This window comes from Balaenoptera physalus (genome assembly GCF_965194825.1).
Source record: "Balaenoptera physalus genome assembly, chromosome: 4".
In the NCBI taxonomy this organism is placed as follows: Eukaryota; Metazoa; Chordata; class Mammalia; order Artiodactyla; family Balaenopteridae; genus Balaenoptera; species Balaenoptera physalus.
Genome location: NC_138891.1, coordinates 26,149,173 through 26,173,256, shown reverse-complemented (window position 1 = coordinate 26,173,256; position 24,084 = coordinate 26,149,173). Strand labels below are relative to the sequence as shown.

Below are 24,084 nucleotides of genomic sequence, written 5' to 3'. Positions count from 1 at the left end.
TTTGTTGAGACGTGGATGGATCTAGAGACTGTCATACAGAGTGAAGTAAGTCAGAAAGAGAAAAACAAATATCATATATTAATGCATGTATGTGGAACCTAGAAAAATGGTACAGATGAGCCAGTTTGCAGGGCAGAAGTTGAGACACAGATGTAGAGAATGGACATATGGACACCAAGGGGGGAAAACTGCGGTGAGGTGGGGATGGTGGTGTGCTGAATTGGGCGATTGGGATTGACATGTATACACTGATATGTATAAAATTGATGCCTAATAAGAACCTGCAGTATAAAAAAAAAAAAAAAAAAAAAAAAAAAGCAGCAAGGGAAAAGCAACAAATAACATACAATTGAATCCCCATAAGGTTAATAGCAGATCTTTCAGCAGAAACTCTGCAAGCCAGAAGGGAGTGGCAGTACATATTTAAAGTGATGAAAGGGAAAAACCTACAACCAAGATTACTCTACCCAGCAAGGATCTCATTCAGATTCGACAGAGAAATTAAAACCTTTACAGATAAGCCAAAGCTAAGAGAATTCAGCACCACCAAACCAGCTCTCCAACAAATGCTAAAGGAACTTCTCTAGGCGTGAAATGCAAGAGAAAAAGAGACTTACAAAAACAAACCCAAGACAATTAAGAAAATGGTAATAGGAACATACATATCGATAATTACCTTAAATGTAAATGGATTAAATGCTCCAACCAAAAGACATAGACTGGCTGAATGGATACAAAAACAAGACCTGTATATGCTGTCTACAAGAGACCCACTTCAGACCTATGGACACATACAGACTGAAAGTGAGGGGATGGAAAAAGAAATTCCATGCAAATGGAAATCAAAAAAAAGCTGGAGTAGCAATTCTCATATCAGACAAAATAGAGTTTAAAATAAAGACTATTACAAGCGACAAAGAAGGACACTACATAATGATCAAGGGATCAATCCAAGAAGAAGATATAACAATTGTAAATATTTATGCCCCCAACATAGGAGCACCTCAACACATAAGGCAAATGCTAACAGCCATAAAAGGGGAAATCGACAGTAACACAATCATAGTAGGGGACTTTAACACCCCACATTCACCAATGGACAGATCATCCAAAATGAAAATAAATAAGGAAACACAAGCTTTAAAAGACACATTAGAGGAGAGAGACTTAATTGATATTTATAGAACATTCCATCCAAAAACAACAGAATACACTTTCTTCTCAGGTCTCATGGAACATTCTCCAGGATAGATCATATCTTGGGTCAAAAATCAAGCCTTGGTAAATTTAAGAAAATTGAAATCGTATCAAGTATCTTTTCTGACCACAACACTATGAGACTGGATATCAATTACAGGAAAATAAACTGTAAAAACTACAAACACATGGAGGCTAAACAATACGCTACTAAATAACCAAGAGATCACTGAAGAAATCAAAGGGGAAATCAAAAAATACCTACAAACAAATGACAATGAAAACATGACGACCCAAAACCTATGGGATGCAGCAAAAGCAGTTCTAAGAGAGAAGTTTAGGGCAATACATTCCTACCTCAAGAAACAAGAAACATCTCAAATAAACAACTTAACCTTATACCTAAAGCAATTAGAGAAAGAACAACAAAAAAAGAAACCCAAAGTGAGCAGAAGGAAAGAAATCATAAAGATTAGATCAGAAATAAATGAAAAAGAAATGAAGGAAACCATAGCAAAGATCAATAAAACTAGTAGCTGGTTCTTTGAGAAGATAAACAAAATTGATAAACCATTAGCCAGACTCATCAAGAAAAAAAGGAGAAGACTCAAATCAATAGAATTAGAAATGAAACAGGAGAAGTAACAACTGACACTGCAGAAATACAAAGGATCATGAGAGACTAGTACAAGCAACTATATGCCAATAAAATGGACAACCTGGAAGAAATGGACAGATTCTTAGAAAAGTACAACCTGCCAAGACTGAACCAGGAAGAAATAGAAAATATGAACAGACAAATCACAAGTGCTGAAATTGAAACTGTGATTAAAAATCTTCCAACAAACAAAAACCCAGGACCAGATGGCTTCACCGTGAATTCTGTCAAACATTTAGAGAAGAGCTAACACCTATCCTTCTCAAATTCTTCCAAAATATAGCAGAGGGAGGAACACTCCCAAACTCATTCTATGAGGCCACTATCACCCTGTTACCAAAACCAGAAAAAGATGTCACCAAAAAAAGAAAACTACAGGCCAATATCACTGATGAGCATAGATGCAAACATCCTCAACAAAATACTAGCAAACGGAATCCAACAGCACATTAAAAGGATCATACACCATGATCAAGTAGGGTTTTTCCAGGAATGCAAGGATTCTTCAGTATACACATATCAATCAATGTGATACACCATATTATCAAATTGAAGGATAAAAACCATATGATCATCTCAATAGATGCAGAAAAAGCTTTTGACAAAATTCAACACCCATTTATGATAAAAACTCTCCAGAAAGTAGGCATAGAGGAAACCTACCTCAACATAATAAAGGCCATATATGACAAACCCACAGCCAACATTGTTCTTAATGGTGAAAAACTGAAACCATTTCCTCTAAGATCAAGAATAAGACAAGGGTGCCCACTCTCACCACTATTATTCAACAAGTTTTGGTCGTTTTAGCCAAGCAATCAGAGAAGAAAAAGAAATAAAAGGAATACAAATCAGAAAAGAAGGTGTGAAACTGTCACTATTTGTAGATGACATGATATTATACAGAGAGAATCCTAAAGATGCCACCAGAAAACTACTAGAGCTAATCAATGAATTTGGTAAAGTAGCAGGATACAAAATTAATGCACAGAAATCTCTTGCATTCCTATACACTAACAACAAAAAAGCTGAAAGAGAAATTAAGGAAGCAATGCCATTTACCATTGCAACAAAAAGAATTAAATACCTAGGAATAAACCTACCTAAGGAGACAAAAGACCTGTATACATAAAACTATAAGACACGGATGAAAGAAATCAAAGATGATACAGATGGTGATATATACCATGTTCTTGGATTGGAAGAATCAACATTGTGAAAATGACTATACTACCCAAAGCAATCTACAGATTCAATGCAATCCCTATCAAATTACCAATGGCATTTTTCATAGAACTAGAACAAAAAATTTTACAATTTGTATGGAAACACAAAAGACCCTGAATAGCCAAAGCAATGTTGAGAAAGAAAAATGGAGCTGGAGGAATCAGCCTCCCTGACTTCAGACTATACTACAAAGCTACAGTAATCAAGACAGTATGGTACTGGCACAAAAACAGAAATATAGATCAATGGAACAGGATAGAAAGCCCAGAGACAAACCCATGCACATATGTCACCTTATCTTTGGCAAAGGAGGCAAGAATATACAATGGAGAAAAGTCATCCTCTTCAATAAGTGGTGCTGGGAAAACTAGACAGCTACATGTAAAAGTATGACATTAGAACACTCCCTAACACCATACACAAAAATAAACTCAAAATGGATTAAAGACCTAAATGTAAGGCCAGACACTATAAAACTCTTAGAGGAAAACACAGGTAGAACACTATGTGACATAAATCACAGCAAGATCCTTTTTGACCCACCTCCTAGAGAAATGGAAATAAAAACAAAAATAAACAAATGGGACCTAATGAAACTTCAAAGCTTTTGCACAGCAAAGGAAACCATAAACAAGACAAAAAGACAATCCTCAGAATGGGAGAAAATATTTGAAAATGAAGCAACTGACAAAGGATTAATCTCCAAAATATACAAGCAGCTCATGCAGCTCAATATCAAAAAAAGAAACAACCCAATCCAGAAATGGGCAGAAGACCTAAATAGACATTTCTTCAAAGAAGATATACAGATTGCCAACAAACACATGAAAGGATGCTCAACATCACTAATCATTAGAGAAATGAAAATCAAAACTACAATGAGGTATCACCTCACACTGGTCAGAGTGGCCATCATCAAAAATCTACAAACAGTAAATGCTAGAGAGGGTGTGGAGAAAAGGGAACCCTCTTGCACTCTTGGTGGGAATGTAAATTGATACGGCCACTATGGAGAACAGTATGGAGTTTCCTTAAAGAACTAAAAATAGAACTACTATATGACCCAGCAATTCCACTACTGGGCATATACCCTGAGAATACCATAATTCAAAAAGAGACATGTACCACAGTGTTCATTGAAGCACTATTTCCAGTAGCCAGGACATGGGAGCAACCTAAGTGTCCATCGACAGATGAATGCATAAAGAAGATGTGGCACATGTATATAATAGAATATTACTCAGCCATAAAAAGAAACAAAATTGAGTTATTTGTAGTGAGATGGATGGACCTAGAGTCTGTCCTACAGAGTGAAGTAAGTCAGAAAGAGAAAAACACCGTATGCTCACATATATATATGGAATCTTAAAAAAAATGGTTCTGATGAACCTAGGGGCAGGACAAGAATAAAGATGCAGATGTAGAGAATGGACTTGAGGACACGGGGAGGGGGAAGGGTAAGCTGGGATGAAGTGAGAGAGTGGCACTGACATATATACACTACCAAATGTAAAATAGATAGCTAGTGGGAAGCAGCTGCATAGCACAGGGAGATCAGCTCGGGGCTTTGTGACCACCTAGAGGGGTGGGATAGGGAGGGTGGGAGGGAGATGCAAGAGGGAGGATATATGGGGATATATGTATACATATAGCTGATTCACTTTGTTATACAGCAGAAACTAACACAACACTGTGAAGCAATTATACTCCAATAAAGTTGTAAACAAAACAAAACAAAAACAAAAAAACAAGGCTGCACTAAAAGTCCCCTACTACAAAAGAGGAGAAAAAATAGAACATATTTGTTGAGGGTCTACAGTGTTCATTCCAATGGGCTTGAATGCTACAGGTATTTAAGAGTGAGATGAGTCCCTGGCCACAGGGAGCTTTCTAGTTGAGGTTAATGAGATATTTGCTCATGAAACTATCCTTCCTCTCCCAAAACACGATAGTCAGTTAAGGTAGCCTTTGAAGTCAATTTATTTTTTCACTTTCTTGCACTCTCTCTCTCTCTCTTTCTGTTTCTGTTTCAGTAACCAAGTCATATGAAGGGCCATGCCAGCTCATGTGTGTATATGATAGGAAAGGAGTAAATAGCTTTACTCAGTATGGAAAATTGCATGTAACTGGGGGATCATCCACATCTTCAGAGGTCTTATTGCCCAGTCCTGTCTGAAGATACCCTGGCATGAAGGCATGAATAACATGCATGAAGTTTGGCCTTGTTATTGTAGTCAAACATCAATTCTTTCACTCTGTCCCCTGCAGAAACCTCTGGAGATCCAATCAAGGGGCATACCTCCTGAATGAGACATATGCTGTAAACCCCTAACCATCCTATTAGCATAATTCTCATGAAGTATTCTTCAGCTCAGACACACTCAAATCATAGTGGTATTAATGCTACATATACTGCTTTCTAATTGCATACAGTAATTGTGGGCATGACTACCATGCATTGTTTCTCAAAACAATGAATTGGTATACTGAGATAATAGGGTTATGGGACATGTGGAAGGAGCTTTGGAACTCTTCTAGTCTACCCCTCCACTTACAGCTAAAAAAAACCAAGACCTACTTGTAGGAATGCAATTTGCAATTCCTTAATGGTTAAAGCAATCATCCCGCTATTTTTATTTTTATGTTTTTTATTTTATTTTTTTAAATTAATTTTTATTGGAGTATAGTTGATTTACAATGTTGTGTTCGTTTCTGCTGTACAGCAAAGTGAATCAGTTATACATATACATATATCCACTCTTTTTTAGGTTCTTTTCCCATATAGGTCATTACAGAGTATTGAATAGAGTTCCCTATGCTATACAGTAGGTTCTTATTAGTTATCTATTTTATATATAATAGTGTGTATATGTCAGTCTCAATCTCCCAATTTATTCCTCCCCCGACTTTCCCCCTTGGAAACCATAAGTTTGTTTTCTACATCTGTGACTCTATTTCTGTTTTGTAAATAAGTTCATTTGTACCTTTTTTTTAGATTCCACATATAAACGATATCATATGATACTTGTCTTTCTCTGTGTGACTCAGTATGACAGTATCTAGGTCCATCCATGTTGCTGCAAATGGCATTATTTCATTCTTTTTTATGGCTAATATTTCACTGTATATATGTACCACATCTTCTTTATCCATTCCTCTGTCGATGGACATTTAGATTGCTTCCATGTCCTGGCTATTGTAAATAGTGCTGCAATGAACATTGGGGTGCATGTAACGTTACAAATATGGTTTTCTCTGGATACATGCCTAAGATGGGATTGTGGATATATGGTAGCTCTATTTTTAGTTTTTTAAGGAACCTCCATACTTCTCTCCATAGTGGCTGTAACAATTTACATTCCCACCAGCAGTGTAGCATTTATTGTTTATAGATTTTTTTGATGATGGTCATTCTGACTGGTGTGAGGTGATACCTCATTGTAGTTTTGATTTGCATTTCTCTAATAATTAGGGTTGTTGAGCATCTTTTCATATGCTTTTTGGCCACTTGTATGTCTTCTTTGAAGAAATGTCTATTTAGATCTTCCACCCATTTTTTGATTGGGTTTTTGTTTTTTTGATATTGAGCTGCATGAGCTGTTTATATATTTTGGAGATTAATCCCTTGTCAGTCATTTCATTTGCAAATATTTTCTCCCATTCCGTGGGTTGTCTTTTTGTTTTGTTTATGGTTTCCTTTGCTGTGCAAAAGCTTTTAAGTTCAATTAGGTCCCATTTGTTTATTTTTGTTCTTATTTTCATTACTTTAGGAGGTGGATCAAAAAAGATCTTGCTGCGATATATGTCAGAGAGTGTTCTGCCTATGTTCATCCCGCTATTTTTAAATATGTGGTGAGGTCAAATCCTGTGTGGTAGCCATTCTCTTCCATCAGAATCCCTTCCTTCCATACACATTCACTAAGCATGGTTATATTGGTTCTAGCCTTGTTGCCTGATACTATATCCTTTTCAACTTTCTTAAATGTCCGCTTATTTTCACCATGAAGTACTTTTTCACTTTTGTTCCCTGTAGCTGTCATTTTTCAAAATCCCAAACTACAGTTCTTCTTTGCTCTCAGATGACTATTTTTCAATAAGAACTTCCTCTGGTTAACCCCTAAGCCATCCCAAAATTTAGTGTGCATCCTCTATCAGTTATCTATTGCCTCAATAATGCTGTGTAACAAACTACCACAAAACCCAGTGGCTTAAGGTAATAGTGGCTCAAGAATCTATAGATCAGTGATTTAGGCTTTGCTCTGCTGGCTGGTTCTTCTTATATCAACTGGTATCAGTCACATATCTGATATTCAGCTAGGGTGACAAGAGTGATTGGGCCACTTACCTCTCATCTTTTAGCAGGCTTGCCTGGATAGGTTTTCACGGTGATGGCAATGATGTAAGAGAGGAAGCAGAATGGTGCAAGTACCTTGCCAGGCACCTGCTTGAGCCAAGTCTGCTAGCATCCTATTGGCCAAACAAGCCACAGGGCTGAGGCCATAGGCAGAGTGAGAGGGCATTACGAAGAGACATGGCAAATAGATGGAAGGGTGAGGAATTGGGGCCATTAATGCAATCATTACACCAAAATGTGACAGGAAAGTAATTTGAATTTGGCTGCACAGAGCCCAGGGTGACCATGAAGCACAGATTTATGTCAGTGACTTATATCAGCAATCACAGGCTTATATTTTTCATAGATAGCAGTCTTTATACCAATTGACCACTGATGCTTTTTGTTTTTGGAAGGACAATTATTGTATAAATTATGTGTTGGCCATGAAAAAACAGCTAGTCTATTGAACAGCATAATTATAACAAGATCCCTACTGAACCCCAAATGCCCCGCATCTTTCTAGGCAGCATATGGATAGTGTGACAGACTCATAGGATATGAACTCAGGGATCCCTCTTGGTTCAATGATCTCTCAGGGATCATTAGTAATGAGCACAGGTGCCAGAAACAAAATACCAGATGTGATGAAGAGAAGATGGAAAATTCAGCAAAGGAAGTCTTAGCCTTTCCAGATCACTGAGGTGGGCACATGAGGTGGTGACTATGCACCTAAAGATTCTCCGGAAGTTACTCTGAGAGCAGCAGTTAGCACTGCTTGTGGATGTGTAACTTGCATTGCATATGTTTTACCTTTCAAAGGGAAAAATGATCAGAAGTGGTCTATCTGGAAAATTACATGCTATCATTGAAATTCATTCAGTTGTCTACACAGATATAATCTGTATTCATCCTGAGAAGTAGATGAGAGCCCCATGATTTATTATGTCTCTTTAATCTATCTGAGAGCACTTACATCACCTTGTTAGATACCTTATCAGCAACTTTCTCCATCAACCTTTTGATAAGAATTAATAACTAGGAAAAAATGTCCTTTCCTGATCAACAGTCCCTTTCTTTTCCCTACCCATTCAGAGTGGATTTTTTATAAAGCACTGTCTTCTGATATGAGCTTGGCAAAGGGAAAGAGGAAGAACCCAAGTACCCTGCTTATGATATGACAAAGGATGGCTTTCAGGGATCAGAGATCTGAGTTGAAAAAGATCTCTTAATAGTAACCTAGGAAATGTGAACCCTCCCACTTAAAAAGAAGCAATATTGACTTATCATATCAGACTCTCAATAAATACATTTTGTGTAGAAAAATCTGACTTGATGGCCCCATCCTCAAATTTCTTAAGTTTTAGAGATTTTACAACAGAGTTATCACCTTAAGACTCCACTAGGTGGAGATCCTGAGCCACATTCCATGCTTTAGGACAAAAATGAAGAAATGTGAAAAATATTTTATTTTGCTTTTTACTTCATTTTTCATAGCTTTTTTTCTTCTGAAAGATTGCAGAGTGGAACTATTTATTGGTTGGTATATTAAAGAAAATCTGGCATGTACAAACAAGCACTCCAAAGATTTTTAGTAACACCTATTGCAGGAGGCTGAATTGATACCAGAAACTAGGAGTACAAAATCCATGATGGTATTTTTTTATAAAAGAGAAGTGCAGGGGTTTGTGCTTTGTTTTAGAACCACAGTGACCAAATCACACGTCTATTATTTGAACTTATCTGTTTATAAAGACATTTACCTTAAGTCAGATTAAGAGATTTTTTTGAACTCAAAATTTCTTTGCTCAGTAAAGAAACTAGTAAGATAAAGTCAAGTTAAAAAAAAAAAGTAGATGGATGTAAATTTCCAAAGCTTGTGAACTAAACGGCTCTGGCTTTAGTGACTGACACAGATACCTGAATGTTATTGTGGGTTGAATCTCATGCACATTATCTGGGTTCTGAAGGAAGAGGGTGGGGAACTCCCTTGGCTCACAAGAAGAGCCTATGAATTTCCAGTTCTGATCACTGTATAGGAAAGCCAGTAGAAGCTGCCACCAAAAGCCCCAATGGGAGGCTAGCCAGGTTTTCTAGAGGCATCTGAGGACTCTCCAAAATGTCAAGAAACCACTGGAACTAGTTGCATCTCCTCACCTTTTTTTTTTTTTTTTCAAATGGGACCCAAAAGCACAGCTCTGTAAATGGCAGAGCCTGGACCAGAACTCCCCATCCAGTGCCTGGCCATTCTACTGGATACTTCTCATGTGAATTGATCTGAGTTCCTCAACCTTAGGTCGCCTCTTAATGTTATGAAACTTGTAAAAGCCACAAAGCCTTCTCAAAGAGGTGAAATGTAAAGCGCTTTAAATCAGGAATATTAGCTGACTCAGGATCCAGTGCCAACACTGCCACTAAATTGTGTGACCTTGCTCTTTAGGCCTCAGCATCCTCGTCTGCAAAATGAGAATGATGGAGAAGGTCTCTCTGTTCTATCTGTGTTTAGTCACAGGCATATTAATTGCTCAGGCAAGTTCAGGTCAACTTGAGAAAATAACCATAGGCAGTATCCTTGCCTCCATCCCCCTCATAAAAACAGTTGATGTGGGAAAGTTGCTTTGGAGATCATCACGTTATTAAAGCAATCCATTGCAAAGTTTTATTTGCGAGTATAAAAGTTAAGCTTCTATCAGGGGCTATTTTAATTATTTATCAGGGATTACAGTAGAATTCCATTTTAATGAAATTGGTAGACTATCAAAAGAGCCCAAATACCATTAAAATTAATGTCTACTCTACAAATAAAAAGGGTATTTATGATATCAGATGTGATGGTGGTGGTGGCTATTGTTATCACTTTAAAAATCATTTCCATAAAGCAAATATGTACTGTACACTCTGTGGTTATTTTGTTCCCAGTCTTTCTAGTAGGAGATGGAGGTCTGCTGGTGTCTGTGATATTATTATTGTTCTAAGACTAAATCTCAGAGGGATTTAGGAAAGGGTTTCTTATCTGAAAGAAGACAGAAAATGTTGATGAAAGGGATAAATGCTTAAGACAGTAAAATACAGAGGAAGAGATAGAAACTACAGATTGGAGGTCTCTATGTTATTTTAGTTACATCTCTGGTTGTAAGTGACAGAAACCAAATCAGAGCAGGATAAGCAAAAAGGGATTCTTATTATGAGGATAGAGGGCATTTTACTGAATCTAATGGCAGGAATGGAGCTGGTCTCAGTTTGGCCTGGAAAAAAGGAGCTGGACACCCACTAAGGACCTAGGAAATGCTCCCTTTCTATCTCTTTTCTGTGTCCTTCCACTCATTCCCCATCTTCTGTCTCTCATAGACCTGAAGGGAAGAAGGCAGATACATGGTAGCCCCTACACTGACATTTCTCAGCATAAAGGACCAAACTCACTGGTTATTTCTATCCCAATTCCAAACTATTGGGGTTGGGGAGAATCTGAAGGGATTAGTTTGGGGCAAGGTGCCTACCTTGATTTGAACAATTCCGTCCTGGGGAGGGGATAGTGCACGCAGGGCTTCTGGGGTCCACTCTTGGTGGGGTAGAGATAGTTCTCAAGGGGTCTGTCATCCTGGGAATAACAGAGGGTGTCAGATGTGAAAAGAGACAGTGTCACTTGACAGTTAAAAGCAGGGATTTGGAACCAGATGCCTGCCTTCAAATTCCCCTTAGTACCCATGTGACAGAGTTGAACAAGTTATTTAACCCTCTCCCCCTTAGTTTCTTCAGCTGTAAAATGAGGATGGCCACAGTGTTGAGATGCAAGAAGCTAATCCATGTAAAGCTAACAGAACATTGCCTACAGCTTGACGAATGAACTATCAACTAGTTGTTGATATTACCATGATTATTAAAAAGTACAGATGTTTTAAAAACATATCAAGAGTTACTTTGAATCCGTTTCTGAGGCTGTAGGAACTTGTTAGTGACCTCTTATTTTGTAATCCTCCCTTCCTTGTCAATAAGCGTGGACATTACATTTAAAAGCCCAGCTTTATACGGAGGCTTAGAGGACTCCTTCCTCCCCCCAACCCACCCCTCCCCCGTATCCCCTCTCTCCCCTGCAACACACGCCCAGTCTGCTAGTCTTTGCTTCTCTGCTAGAACCAAGCTTAGTGTCAGTTATACCTCCTGACCGTTCCTTACACTGGTTCTTCCACCCTGCTTTACCTATGTCTGACACTCCTCTATTCTGAACTTTTGAAATTGTCTGACACCTATATTCCCACACCCACCTTGGTTCATTTTCTCTTCTCTGTTAACAGTTTTATTCCAAACATCTTCAAATCTGCATATCCCTGAGACCTTTTTTTTTTTTTTTTTACCATTTTTAAAAATGCGAGGGCCATTTCTTCATCAGGGGGAATCCCCACAGTCATCAGGCCCTTATAGTTTACAACATTCTCCACTCAGAGGAAACAGAAAACTGAACTTTGAGAATTGATGCCAGATTTACACAGGATATTATAACATGCAATCATCCAAAAGTAATTTCTATTTCTGAATGAAACACTATATCAGTAGGTGTATTAACTAGGTTGACTGGTAAATGAACAATGACTTGGGAATACATCTGTCTTACATGAGTTTTTCATTTAAGGAAGCTAATTATATCCATAACAGCAACCTTGAGTTACTGTGGGCTGTTGACCATGAGTTGGCAATGGCCTCATTATGTAGAACTGGATGTTATAAATGGTGGTCATTAAGACAGGATTCTAACTTAATTTAGGGGCCAAAGATATAATGCAAAGTTTCTCAAACTGGGCATTCTGGGAAAGTTCCAAGGTGATGGAAGAGGATGAAAGAGAGCAGCTTTGAAAAACTGTGTGGTGGTAGCAATAATAAAAATCACTAGTCCAGCCTCCATCCCCACATACTTTCCCTGCTGTTTCCTTTGCCTAGTGACTGTACTGACTTGCCCTTGATCGTTTTCTCTTCCTCCTCATCTCATTATCTTCATATCTCCCGCCAGCCCCTTCATAGTACCCTTTCTAATTTGATGTAAGACAAAGGAAAGGGCCTGCTTTTATACTGTTCTTCTTAAATCCTGAAAATCATTTGGTGAAGAAGGAAAAATACAAGGTGAGATATGAAAATACCAAGAGGCAGAATAGTTTAGACATGGAACTAGACACTAGTTCCCACCTTGGGGCGGGAGGAAGGGGTGGGAAACACACATTTGAAATTTGTGGGGTGGGGGGAGGAACACTTTCAGTTGCCTGAATGATGCTATAGCTTTTTGTTTCTGGGAGACCCGGATGACCATAGACTTGCAATGCACAGCAAAATCCTGCACAGTGAAGGTTGGTTCCACTCCAAGTGCCAGTAGTTCCACTGTTGAGAAACTTTAGTGGCGTGAAATATATTGATTATTTAGATCAGGGGTCACAACATAGCCATTGAGCCAACAACTGTGGTCAACAGACGTACAATATTTTGTCTGTCTTGAGGCATGTTTTATAAAAATTTACATTTGAATGGTGGGAAGGCACATTTTCCATTTCCCCATAAGGCCCACCCTTTGTGGTTTTTCACCACTTCATTCATTTATACCCACACTTCCAACTTGAAGGCATTTAAATGTGCCCAGTGATTCTGGTTTAGATGTCACAAATCTATATTTTTGAAAAGAGAACCCTGAGTTCTCCCTGTTACTGGTTTGGTTTTTTCTTCCTCTAGCACGTGTAAACTGTTTGGCTCTGTGGACCTGATATTGTTCCAGGGGACAGTTTCTGGGATATCACAAGGAAACTTTATTCTCATTTGTCTTGTACCCTGATATGCATCTTTTAGTTCATCCTGCATTTTACATAAGTTCCTGTAGAAAGCATTTGTGTTTTATTACATTTGCTTATACATGATTTACACCTTTTAAAAAAGACTTTGAGGCAGCTTACAGTAACAGGACAATTAAAAATAGAAACAGAACCATTTAAGAGATCAATTAAAAGGAGTAGAACTACCAGGATTAATTTGTTACTTCAGCCAGACATTTAACTCTGTGCTTTGGATTAATCAAAGAATAGACTCTAGAATTCTCTTGCCCAGTTAACGGAAGCATACACCTTTGTTTGGAGGGATGGGCCTCTTGAGCTGATATTGAAGTCTGAAAATATTTTATTGCAGAAATTCTTATAGTGTGGTAATTCCTATCAGTATGTTCAGCCTGTCTCTATTTATTGTTACAAAAACGGATTATCCATTCAATAAACCAACACTCTCCCCAGAGTGCCTTAGTTTCTGAAGTGTGAAGGTGTGGAGGACCAATGAATGCTTTTGAAAATAAGTACTTTTGAAAATCTTTGGAGGCTTAACATACGTAGGGCAAAGATTATAAGGCAAATGGATGTTTGTGCTAAAATTTGTCAGGCAATTTGGAGCATAGATATTTTTAAGAAAGCACACTAAAAATATGGTACTAGAATGAGATAGTGTATGGAAATGACAGCAATAACTCTCTTTTCATGCTAAAGCCCTTGCCTGGTGAGTCAGTGGCTTTAATTGGTTTATTCCAAGGATTTATAAGGCCTGGGTACTGCCACTGTTCTGTGAAGGAGAGCTTTTCTTTCCTGAATCCTGAGGTCTAATTGTGGGATTGTGGCCTTCATGTTTTGTGACCATAGGCGCAGAAAGGCCTGTAGATATTTTCTCTTTATGAGACAGTGTGATGGATGAAAAGTGATTTGTTTGCTTTTGTGTGGGTGCAGAGAGGAGGAAGAAGACCCGATTGGTAAGAAATGGTGCTCTACCTGCCATGGTGTTTTAGAGACTCGGGCCCTGGAGTCCCCACTGCATTACCTAAGATGCGCCACTGATCAGGTTTCTTACTGGAACCTCAGTTTCCTCAACAGTTATATCCATCATCTTTTCTTTCTTCTTTCCTTTTCTTTTTTTTTTTTTTTTCATTTCTTTTCTTGTTCTAGGAAGTTCAAAGAGAAACTTAGAGCCAAATTACTTTAACTTACTTCTTAATATCCAATACAATTCTCTCCCACTCTTCCCTTGGTATGTTTTAAAAATTATATACACACACATGCATGCATATTTGCATATATAATAGCTATATTTGGCATAATATATATTATGACATTATATTCTAAGCAACTTCAAACTATTTTTGGAAGTCACAGGAGTATATACTTTAAATACACTAGATAAGTAATGAATTATGACTTTTTTTAGTGCTTTTTAGCAATCCTGCCATATTTCTATCTTCTGCCTGACTGTTTAACAGGACACTTCTATGTCCTGTCCATGTAGGAGCCTCACAATAAATATTTCTTGAATGTCTTGAACCCAATGCTTCTAATAGGGCTCTAACACATTTTCAAAACAGGTCTTGTAAATTTTACTATTAAATCACCACGACCAAGGTTGCATACTGATTTAGGCAGTCCCTCTTTCGCTCTGTCCTTGAATATAATCTGTAGAGCTCTTCCTTGCTCTGAGATACCTGTGAACATGTTAAATGCTTGAGAACACACTTGTGGTCATTTTGGGGAGTACTCTTTTGGGGGAATCAACAAATCTTATAGATGTGTATACCAGTGCGGATCCAAATGTGTTCACCGTGGAGAAGCCAAGGCAGTGAGCCTTGGCAACCTACTGAGAGGGGACGTGTCTTCAGTTCATTCTAGGGTGGCTTGGGGGCAGCTGGAGAGAGCCCGGCAGCCCACACTGCTCCCTGAGAAGGGCTGGAAGCTCCTAAATCACCCATTGTGCAAACACCTATTTACTAGCAAGTTGTGGTTATAAGATTATATGTCCATAGCAAGGTTTTGATGGCACTGTAAACCACTCAGACTCAGCTGTTACAATTTATTGAAACATCAGTTCCCCTCAAGGGAATTATAGGCTGATAATTACCATTTGTCCAGGTGCCATAAACAACAAGTCAAGAGACTTTGGATTTCTCTATGGCAGAACTAAACACTATGCTGTAATGGGGGGAGAAAGCTTTTGTAAAAACTAAACTGCTTAACAGACAGGAACCATGCCATCCAGATGAGGTTCTTTTGATACACATGTTCCCTCATCTCTTGTCACCACCCACCCTTGTCTTAATCCCTGAAAATTCCTTTTTTTGGAGGAGCTTCTGTGATAACCAGCTTTCCTTTTGAACATCTCGAGAAGATTTTGTTTTCATCGCAGCCTTTGTCTTAGGACTTCTGGCTCAGTTTCCACCCCTCCGTTTCCCCTTGTCACTTTCCTCTCCCGGCCCCTGCCTCTGTCTGACTTGTCCTTTTCAGTGTCTCAGCCTTTTCAGTCGCTTGCTCATATGGGGAAAAAGTCTGTTCTCCTCGGGGACCCACTGAGGCTTCCATATCAATAAAGCAAATTGATGGCAGCTTTAACACATTTCCCAATTATTGTCTGCAGATGCTTTTCAGAACAAACAATCCCCCAAACCCTTCACACACAAGAAAACACTCCCCTGGCAAAATGATCTTGTTGGGAGCTTGAAAAGGAAAACCCTGACAAAGGAAGAATAGAAAATATTCATTGGCAGGAGCTTCCTGGCCATAGACCTTACTCCTGTTCAGAGGGATAAGAGCAGGAAAAAGTCCCAATGCATGATAGCCTGACCCTGGGGTTACCATATTGGAACTAAATTTTACTGAGACAGGGTGGCTACAAGAACACTTTCCCTTGTTTTATCAGCTCAGTGGTTACATTTTTCTGTATTTTCTATTTCTTCAGTCTCACTTTTCCCCTATTGTGGATTCAGGTGGCTAATCCTGACAGCTGGCCATCTCTTTTCCATACCTTTGTCTTAAGAGTCTCTCAGACGTGATCTCTGAAAGGTCTGTCCAAAACTGTGGAGGATGGATGGGCTTCGAGCCCTTTTCCTGGCTCCTAGGAGGAGAAAGAGAAATGCTGAGACATCCAGACATACCTGATTATAGGGGAAGATTCAGCACATGTCTTGGTCTGTTCCCTGTTATCAGACAATATATGGTAAGTTATTTACTTTTTCTCTTTATCAAAAATCTTTCTTCTTCAGTATCCCTTTTTCCTTCCTCTCTCCACATAAAGAATTAGGGCATCTACCTAGACAAAACTATACTTTGAAAAGATACATGCACCCCTATGTTCATAGCAGCACTATTTACAATAGCCAAGACATGGAAACAACCTAAATGTCTACTGACAGATGAATGGATAAAGAAGATGTGGTATATATATACAATGGAATGTTAGCCATCAAAAAGAATAATGTCATTTGCAGCAACATGGATGAACTTAGAGATCTATCATACTAAGCGAAGTAAGTCAGAAAGAGAAAGACAAATACCATATGATATCACTTATATGTGGAATGTAAAATACGATACAAATCAACATATCCATGAAACAAAAACAGACTCACTGATATAGAGAACAGATTTGTGGTTGCCAAGGGGGAGGGAGTTTAGGGGAGGGAAGGATTGGGAGTTTGGGATTAGCAGAGGCAAACAATTATATATAGAATGGATAAACAACAAGGACCTACTATATAGCTCAGGGATATTCAATATCCTGTGATAAACCACAATGGAAAAGAATATGAAAAAGAATATATATATACATATATATGTATAACTGAGTCACTTTGCTGTACAGAAGAAATTAATACAACATTGTAAATCAACTATACTTCAATAAAATTTTAAAAAACGACTGACTCCTAAAAGAAAAAATAATTAGTTTCAAGATACTTTCTTATATCTGTTATAACTACACACCATTCTGGGCAGTACCGGTAGAGATATGCAAGTGATCTCGGCAAGGCTGAGGATCGGCAAGGCTGAAGGCCTGAGAGGACTAAGTCTCCTCCACACTCAGCCATGTCCATCTACAGTGAGGGGCCACAGGGGTTTGAAAAGCTCCCGGGACTGCCGCAGTGGAGTACAGCTTCATCCCTGGAAATCCTCTAACGTTGCCATGGATGGTCACCATTCCAAAACTCAGCTGTAATAACCTGTTAGGGTCCTGAAGGGCACCAGGAAAGAACAAAGGCCGGTGCTTCATCAGGCCCTGGGGACGGCCTCCGTTGGCTTCCTTTCTTTTCCTCTCTTGGAGGAAAAATTCCACCTCGTTTTTTTCACCCATCCAAAGAAGGGATTGGAATTCTGTATGGCTGCAGTTAACAGAAAATGGGGCTGGTGGGGAGGGGAAAGCAAGCTTTCAATTGATGTTTGGTATCTCTTCAAGGTGCAGCTAGTCTGCTACTTACCGGTTTGCATGCATGTGGAGTCAGCAAAGTCATACATCTACATCTTTCTTTTTTTTTCCCACATGGGCCAAATCCTAATTTCAAGGAGACAGAAAAGCCTTCCAAATGTGGCAAAATACAAAGCAAAACTACAGCCAAGGGGCAGATGTGAGCTTTCTAAAAGCAGAGCAAAACTTATTGGAGCCATTCTGCTCAAGGGAGTGGGGAAAGAGAAGGAATGAAGGCCTGAACTTCAAAGAAATGTAAATAAAACATTCCTCCTGCTCTGATTTTAATCTTTTCATTGGCGCTTTCTGTGAGGGGGTACCTAAGTGAGTGGATTTGCCTACCCCTTCAACAAATCAAAGCTTTTCAGAACAGGATCATTAGTGGGGACTCCTTACCCCAGGAAACTGTAATTGGAGGTAAATATTAATTTTAGAGGAAGGCCTTTGAGCCCAGGAAGTGCAGCGACAATGTGCCTCCGAGAAGCCACTTCTCTTCTTTCCCATATCCATTGGAAGCAGATTGTGGGAGCAAAGCTTATCTCCCATTTTTATCCATTTTAACAATGCTCTGCCTACTGCTAGTTAAACTGAGCTGCCTTAAGCTCAACACAAAAAGCTGTTTTCAGAGCATCTGGCAGATAACTTAAAAAAAAGAACAGAAAAGGAACCTTTTCACACAGCTCTCCCAGTGGCCTTTTCCTGAGATGGGGCTGTGTGCAGACAGCCAGGCTTTGGGGGATAAAGACATCACCAAGTATTAGGTCTACACTTACTCTTCTTTAAAGTTGCTGCCATACTCGTGCCTCTACCTTCTGCCTTCCTACAACACCCACCCTCACTCCCCCGAGGTGGGTAGGCCTATGCTGGCAGCTGTGATGGTTTTTCTTTGCACGTTGGTCAGTAAAGCCCAGTGAGGATCTCCTGTGTTAAATCATGTCTCACCTTCATCAAGTAGTGGTGTCTAAAGCCCATGGTCTCATCTGGAGACTTACTAGACCACCTATGGTGAAGGTGATAAAAAGGAGAATTCAGAACAGACGGGATGGTGGCCAGATTCTGCTAGAAACCTGTGAACAGTTTGTGTCTGTATCAGCAGTGCTAAAGATGGGCTGCTGTTCTCTCTGCTAATGAGACAGATCCCTGGGCTGCCATCTCCCAACCACGATAAGGGCAGGAGAGGTGCCCACTCTACTGCTGCTGCTGAGGAGATTTCTGAGAACTCTGGAGTTTATTTTCAAATCTCTGAACATCACTTTGAAGTAAGGCTTCTTTAAAGTAACTCTGAAGCTGATTCTGAAGAGTTTGATGAGTGTCTGAGAGGTGATTAAATAGACTATGGATGGAGGAATAGTCTCTCCTCTCAACCCTAGTTGTCCTTTCCTCTCAACAGCGGGCCATGTTGGTGAGAACAGATTTTTCAATAGTGAGACTCACCGAGGAGGCCCCAGGCTCTGGTCCAGAATCCACTTGACTCAACTCAGCCTGAGAAGAAAGGAAAACATTGCCTATTTCATTTTAGTCTCCAGTGTGACCTACTTCTCCCCCCATACCTCCAACTACTTTCTTTCACATCCTTTTATCATTTGCCTATTGATTCCATGCCCACCTTGTTAATGACTGTAATCAGTGTCATACCATTTAACTTCTTTTTTTTAAAATTAATTTTTATTGGAGTATAGTTGCTCTACAATGCTGTGTTAGTTTCTACTGTACAGCAAGATGAATCAACTATACATATACATATATCGCCTCTTTTTTGGATATCCTTCCCATTTAGGTCACCACAGTGCATTAAGTAGAGTTCCCTGTGCTATACAGTATGTTCTCATTAGTTGTCTATTTTATACATAGTATAAAGAGTGTGTATGTGTCAATTCCTCCCCCCCTTCCCCCTCAGCATCCATACATTTGTTCTCTACATCTGTGTCTCTATTTCTGCTTTGCAAATAAGATCATCTATATCATTTTTCTAGATTCCACATAGATGTGTTAATATACGATATTTGTTTTTCTCTTTTTGACTTACGTAACTCTGTATGACAGTCTCTAGGTCCATCCACATCTCTACAAATGACCCAATTTCGTTCCTTTTAATGGCTGAGTGATATTCCATTGTATATATGTACCACATCTTCTTTATCCATTCGTCTGTCAGTGGACATTTAGGTTGCGTCCATGTCCTGGCTATTGTAAATAGTGCTGCAAAGAACACTTGAGTGCATGTGTCTTTTTGAATTATGGTTTTCTCAGGGTATGTGCCCAGTAGTGAGATTGCTGGGTCATATGGTAGCTCTGTTTTTAGTTTTTTAAGGTACCTCCATACTGTTCTCCATAGTGGCTGTATCAATTCACATTTCCACCAACAGTGCAAGAGGGTTCCCTTCTCTCCACACCCTCTCCAGCATTTATTGTTTGTAGATTTTTTGATGATGGCCATTCTGACCGGTGTGAGGTGATACCTCATTGTAGTTTTGATTTGAATTTCTCTAGTAATTAGTGATGTTGAGCCAGGAAGAAATAAAAAATATGAACAGACCAATCACAAGTAATGAAATTGAAACTGTGATTAAAAATCTTCCAACAAACAAAAGTCCAGGACCAGATGGCTTCACAAGTGAATTCTATCAAACATTTAGAGAAGAGCTAACACCTGTCCTTCTCAAACTCTTCCAAAAAATTGCAGAGGGTGAAACACTCCTTAACTCATTCTATTAGGCTACCATCACTGTGATACCAAAACCAGACAAAGATACTACAGAAAAAGAAAATTATAGGCCAGAATCACTGATGCACATAGACGCAAAAATCCTCTACAAAATACTAGCAAACAGAATCCAACAGTACATTAAAAGGATCATACACCATGATCAAGCAGGGCTTATCCCAGGAATGCAAGGATTCTTCAATATATGCAAATCAATCAATGTGATAAACCATATTAACAAACTGAAGAATAAAAACCATTTACTTCTTCTGGAAGGGAACTTCCTGTCATTTCTGTCACAGGCCCATTCCTTAGGAAGCCAACTCTGAAGCAGAGGTTAGTATGCAGAGATTAGGAAGTGTTCTCGTGATACAGGCCTGTGGAGGGAGGTAGGATGGGGCAGAGGGAGAAGCTGAGCTACAACGCAGTCCCAAGGAAGGCCCTAGCTGACCCCAAGGGGATGGGAGACCCTCGAGCCAGGACCACCCTTCAGAGTTGCCCCAAACTGACACAAGGAGGCCAGGCCTTTATACCCTTTATAGCACTGGATGTAAACTGCCTTTGGAAGGAAGTATGCCCTTATACAAGGTGAGTCTCTTCAACCAGGGCAATCCCTCTAAGGCGCTGACAGCAGCAGGGGAATAAGTCCTGCATTCCTGAAGGGAGATGAGGCCATGCATCATATCATGTACTACAGTCTCCATGTTAAACCATTAGGTGGGCCTTCTAGGAACATCCTACTAGTGATTTTAAGGTGATAGATGCTTAGAAAGGAGGGTGCCCTCTGAGAGTGTACATCCTCCTGTCCAAGAACCTGTGCATCAGCAAGAACCTGATGGAGGGGTGGCCAAAGCAGCCACCACAACTCATCCTGCAACGCCGGACTGGGGTCCCCGCCAGCCTGGCTTCAAAAGCAGAACTGTCCATAATGGTGACTTCCTATCTTATCGAAGCAGCATCTGATGTGCATCTCCTCCAGCAGCCCTGGAAACTGGTTCTGCCAGCTGGAAAGGAGAGAGCCAACAGCTAGACTCAACAGGAAGCCTGAATTTCAACACAGAGAAAAAAAAATAAATATTTATCTAATCACATAATTAAAGGAAATCCACTGTCCCTCCCTGTACAGTTGCAGTCTAAATGGCCCACTTCATTAAAATGCAAAAGTTTTGTGAAATACTTAAAAATATTTCCTGAAAAGACTCTTTCCTCCATGGATTTATTTTTTTAAAGAGGAAATACATAAATATATTTATATGTAATATTAATATACTTTATTTAAATAAGAAATATATTTTATTTAAGTATATATTTTACATACCATATGTAGTCATATATATGACTACAATTTGCTTTTACCCTGTACCTTCTTCCCACTTTTCTGTAGAGTAGTTATCGGTTATTGGTACTTAACAAAGACATTACCAAACAGCATTATGAAACATTTTCTTCTATGTTATCATTATAGGATAGCGGGTAGATTTGTCTACACAGGTGGGGGAAGTGGAGAGCTGAATTATTCAACGACTTTGATTAATGTTTATGTCAGAGCAGGAACTAATGTATCAGTAATGGGGAAGTTCAATTAGTGCTTTAATTAATTAGACTCCTGTTTTTAGCTCTGTTGTGAAGGATAATTATTTGTTAGCTTTGCTTAGGACCTGGGTGAAGGCCTTGATTACAGGTATTACGAAAAATATGCCACTGAGTTTGGGGCTCTTTGAAGAAACGTGAAGCTTGTGAAAATAGAAAATGTCAGTGAAAATTTAAACACATTGTCTTTTACTAAGCCATTAAAGGCTCAATTGAAAGTTAGAACAAAGTTCAAAATAAATGGATATAACTGAAGATGGTATTGATGCATTAATTGTCTTCTATTTGAATTTAGGGCCGCTTTTAACTGCAAAATCAAGACAATACAGTATCATGCAGTTAACCATAAGCTGACTTACTTTTATCCTTACAACGATAAATCTACTAACAAATATTAAGATCATGAAGGCTTAGTCTTACCAAAAAATGGAGTAGCACCTGCAGAGGAGCCTGCATAATTTACATTTCTCCCCCTACTCACTGCTAGGGTTTAATCATATCTGAAAGGCAGAATAATTTAGATGCCTAAGCATCGGCATATAGATTTTCCTTTTGTTCCTTATTTTAGTCTGACCAGTGGTTCTGAAACTTTAATGGTATACTCAAGGATTACTGTACAGAAGTATGTTCTTGAAACCAGGATAGTTATGCCTCATGGACCAATAAGGGGTGTTCAAGGGCAATTTTGGCTATCTGAGAATTATAATAAGAAGCAAATCAACTATTGAGCCACTTAGGCCTTGAAATCAACTAAACATCAAGAGTGTTGTCCCAAGAAGCCATTCTCCTCAACTCTAGCTTTAAGATGTAACACAAATATTAGGCTTCTGATAAACTGTTGAGCTTTATGAATGATTTGCTTTTCACTTTTGAATGAAGTAGAGAACATTAAACATTAGTCCCATAAAGTAGCATGCTTAATCTTTGGCATCTAGGAATGTTTTCCTAAGTGGGATAAAAGGAATTCCAGCTAAGTCTCCAGATGTAGAATTTTTAGCCTAGCTCTTTAATGCTGCAGCATTTTGCTGTGGGTTGTCTTTCAAGTTACTGTAGTGTTTCTAAAATGTGATTTTACAGTTAATTTTCTTCTTAACTTTAACCATGGGTTCATTTTTCTAAAAGGAAAAAACAAAGAATAAAGGAAGAAAGCATCTTGATTGTGTATGATAAAGAATGGCACCATAGCTATCTGTTTTAAACCTCCCAGCAGTTTCAATTCGTCCAAAACAAGGCAAAGAGATTTATGTAGGCTTTATGAATATCAATTTAAAATAACAAGCAAATGAGTAAAACCATGTGTTCACAATATTTATAGTAAAAACTGCTTTAAATTTTAAATAGTCTGTACTTGCATCCATAAAATGCATGAAAGTCTAGAAAAAAAATAAAGATTTAAAAAATTAAGTTTAGTTAGAAAATATACATGCCATATTTAACTGTTTTCTATGAAAAATGACACTTTTATTATTCACATGCTTGTATAATTCTATTATGCACATCTTTATTATGTTTGGGTTTTTTTGGTCTGCAATTTTAGTTTTATTCCTGTCTTCAGTTAGTACCATCCTTTTTTTATATCTTCTTCTACCCTACTTTCAACTATTTTATATAGCTGAAATAAATCTTTCATATTTTACATTACCTCTTTAAGACTTCTGAAATCTTTTTTTTTTTAATATATTTTTCTTAACCATATTTGCTTATTTATTTATTTTTATTTTATGGCTGTGTTGGGTCTTCGTTTCTGTGCGAGGGCTTTCTCTAGTTGTGGCAAGTGGGGGCCACTCTTCATCGCGGTGCGCGGGCCTCTCACTATCGTGGCCTCTCTTGTTGCGGAGCACAGGCTCCAGACACACAGGCTCAGTAATTGTGGCTCACGGGCCTAGTTGCTCCGCGGCATGTGGGGTCTTCCCAGACCAGGGCTCGAACCCGTGTCCCCTGCATTGGCAGGCAGATTCTCAACCACTGCGCCACCAGGGAAGCCCCCTGAAATCTTTTTTTATAAAGAAAGTGTCTCTATATATGTGTGCATGTGTGTGTGTTTGGGAAGGAGGATAGTGGTAGCAAGCAAGGAAGTAAATAAACAAAGACATCTTAAAAAAAAAATATATATATATATATATATATAGCCATACATGGCCC

General features: G+C 38.8%; 1 protein-coding gene and 1 long non-coding RNA gene across 23 annotated transcripts in view; one reads left to right on the top strand and one right to left on the bottom strand.

Moving 5' to 3' along the window:
- SLC9A9 (solute carrier family 9 member A9) overlaps positions 1-24,084 on the top strand; it is a 683,127-nt gene that overhangs the window by 221,654 nt on the left and 437,389 nt on the right. The window lies entirely within an intron of this gene.
- LOC309660550 overlaps positions 5,711-24,084 on the bottom strand; it is a 192,673-nt gene continuing 174,299 nt past the window's right edge. For both annotated transcript variants that reach the window (XR_014263454.1, XR_014263455.1), the window contains one exon: positions 5,711-23,928. This is a non-coding gene — a long non-coding RNA (uncharacterized lncRNA). The remainder of the gene's footprint in view (positions 23,929-24,084) is intronic.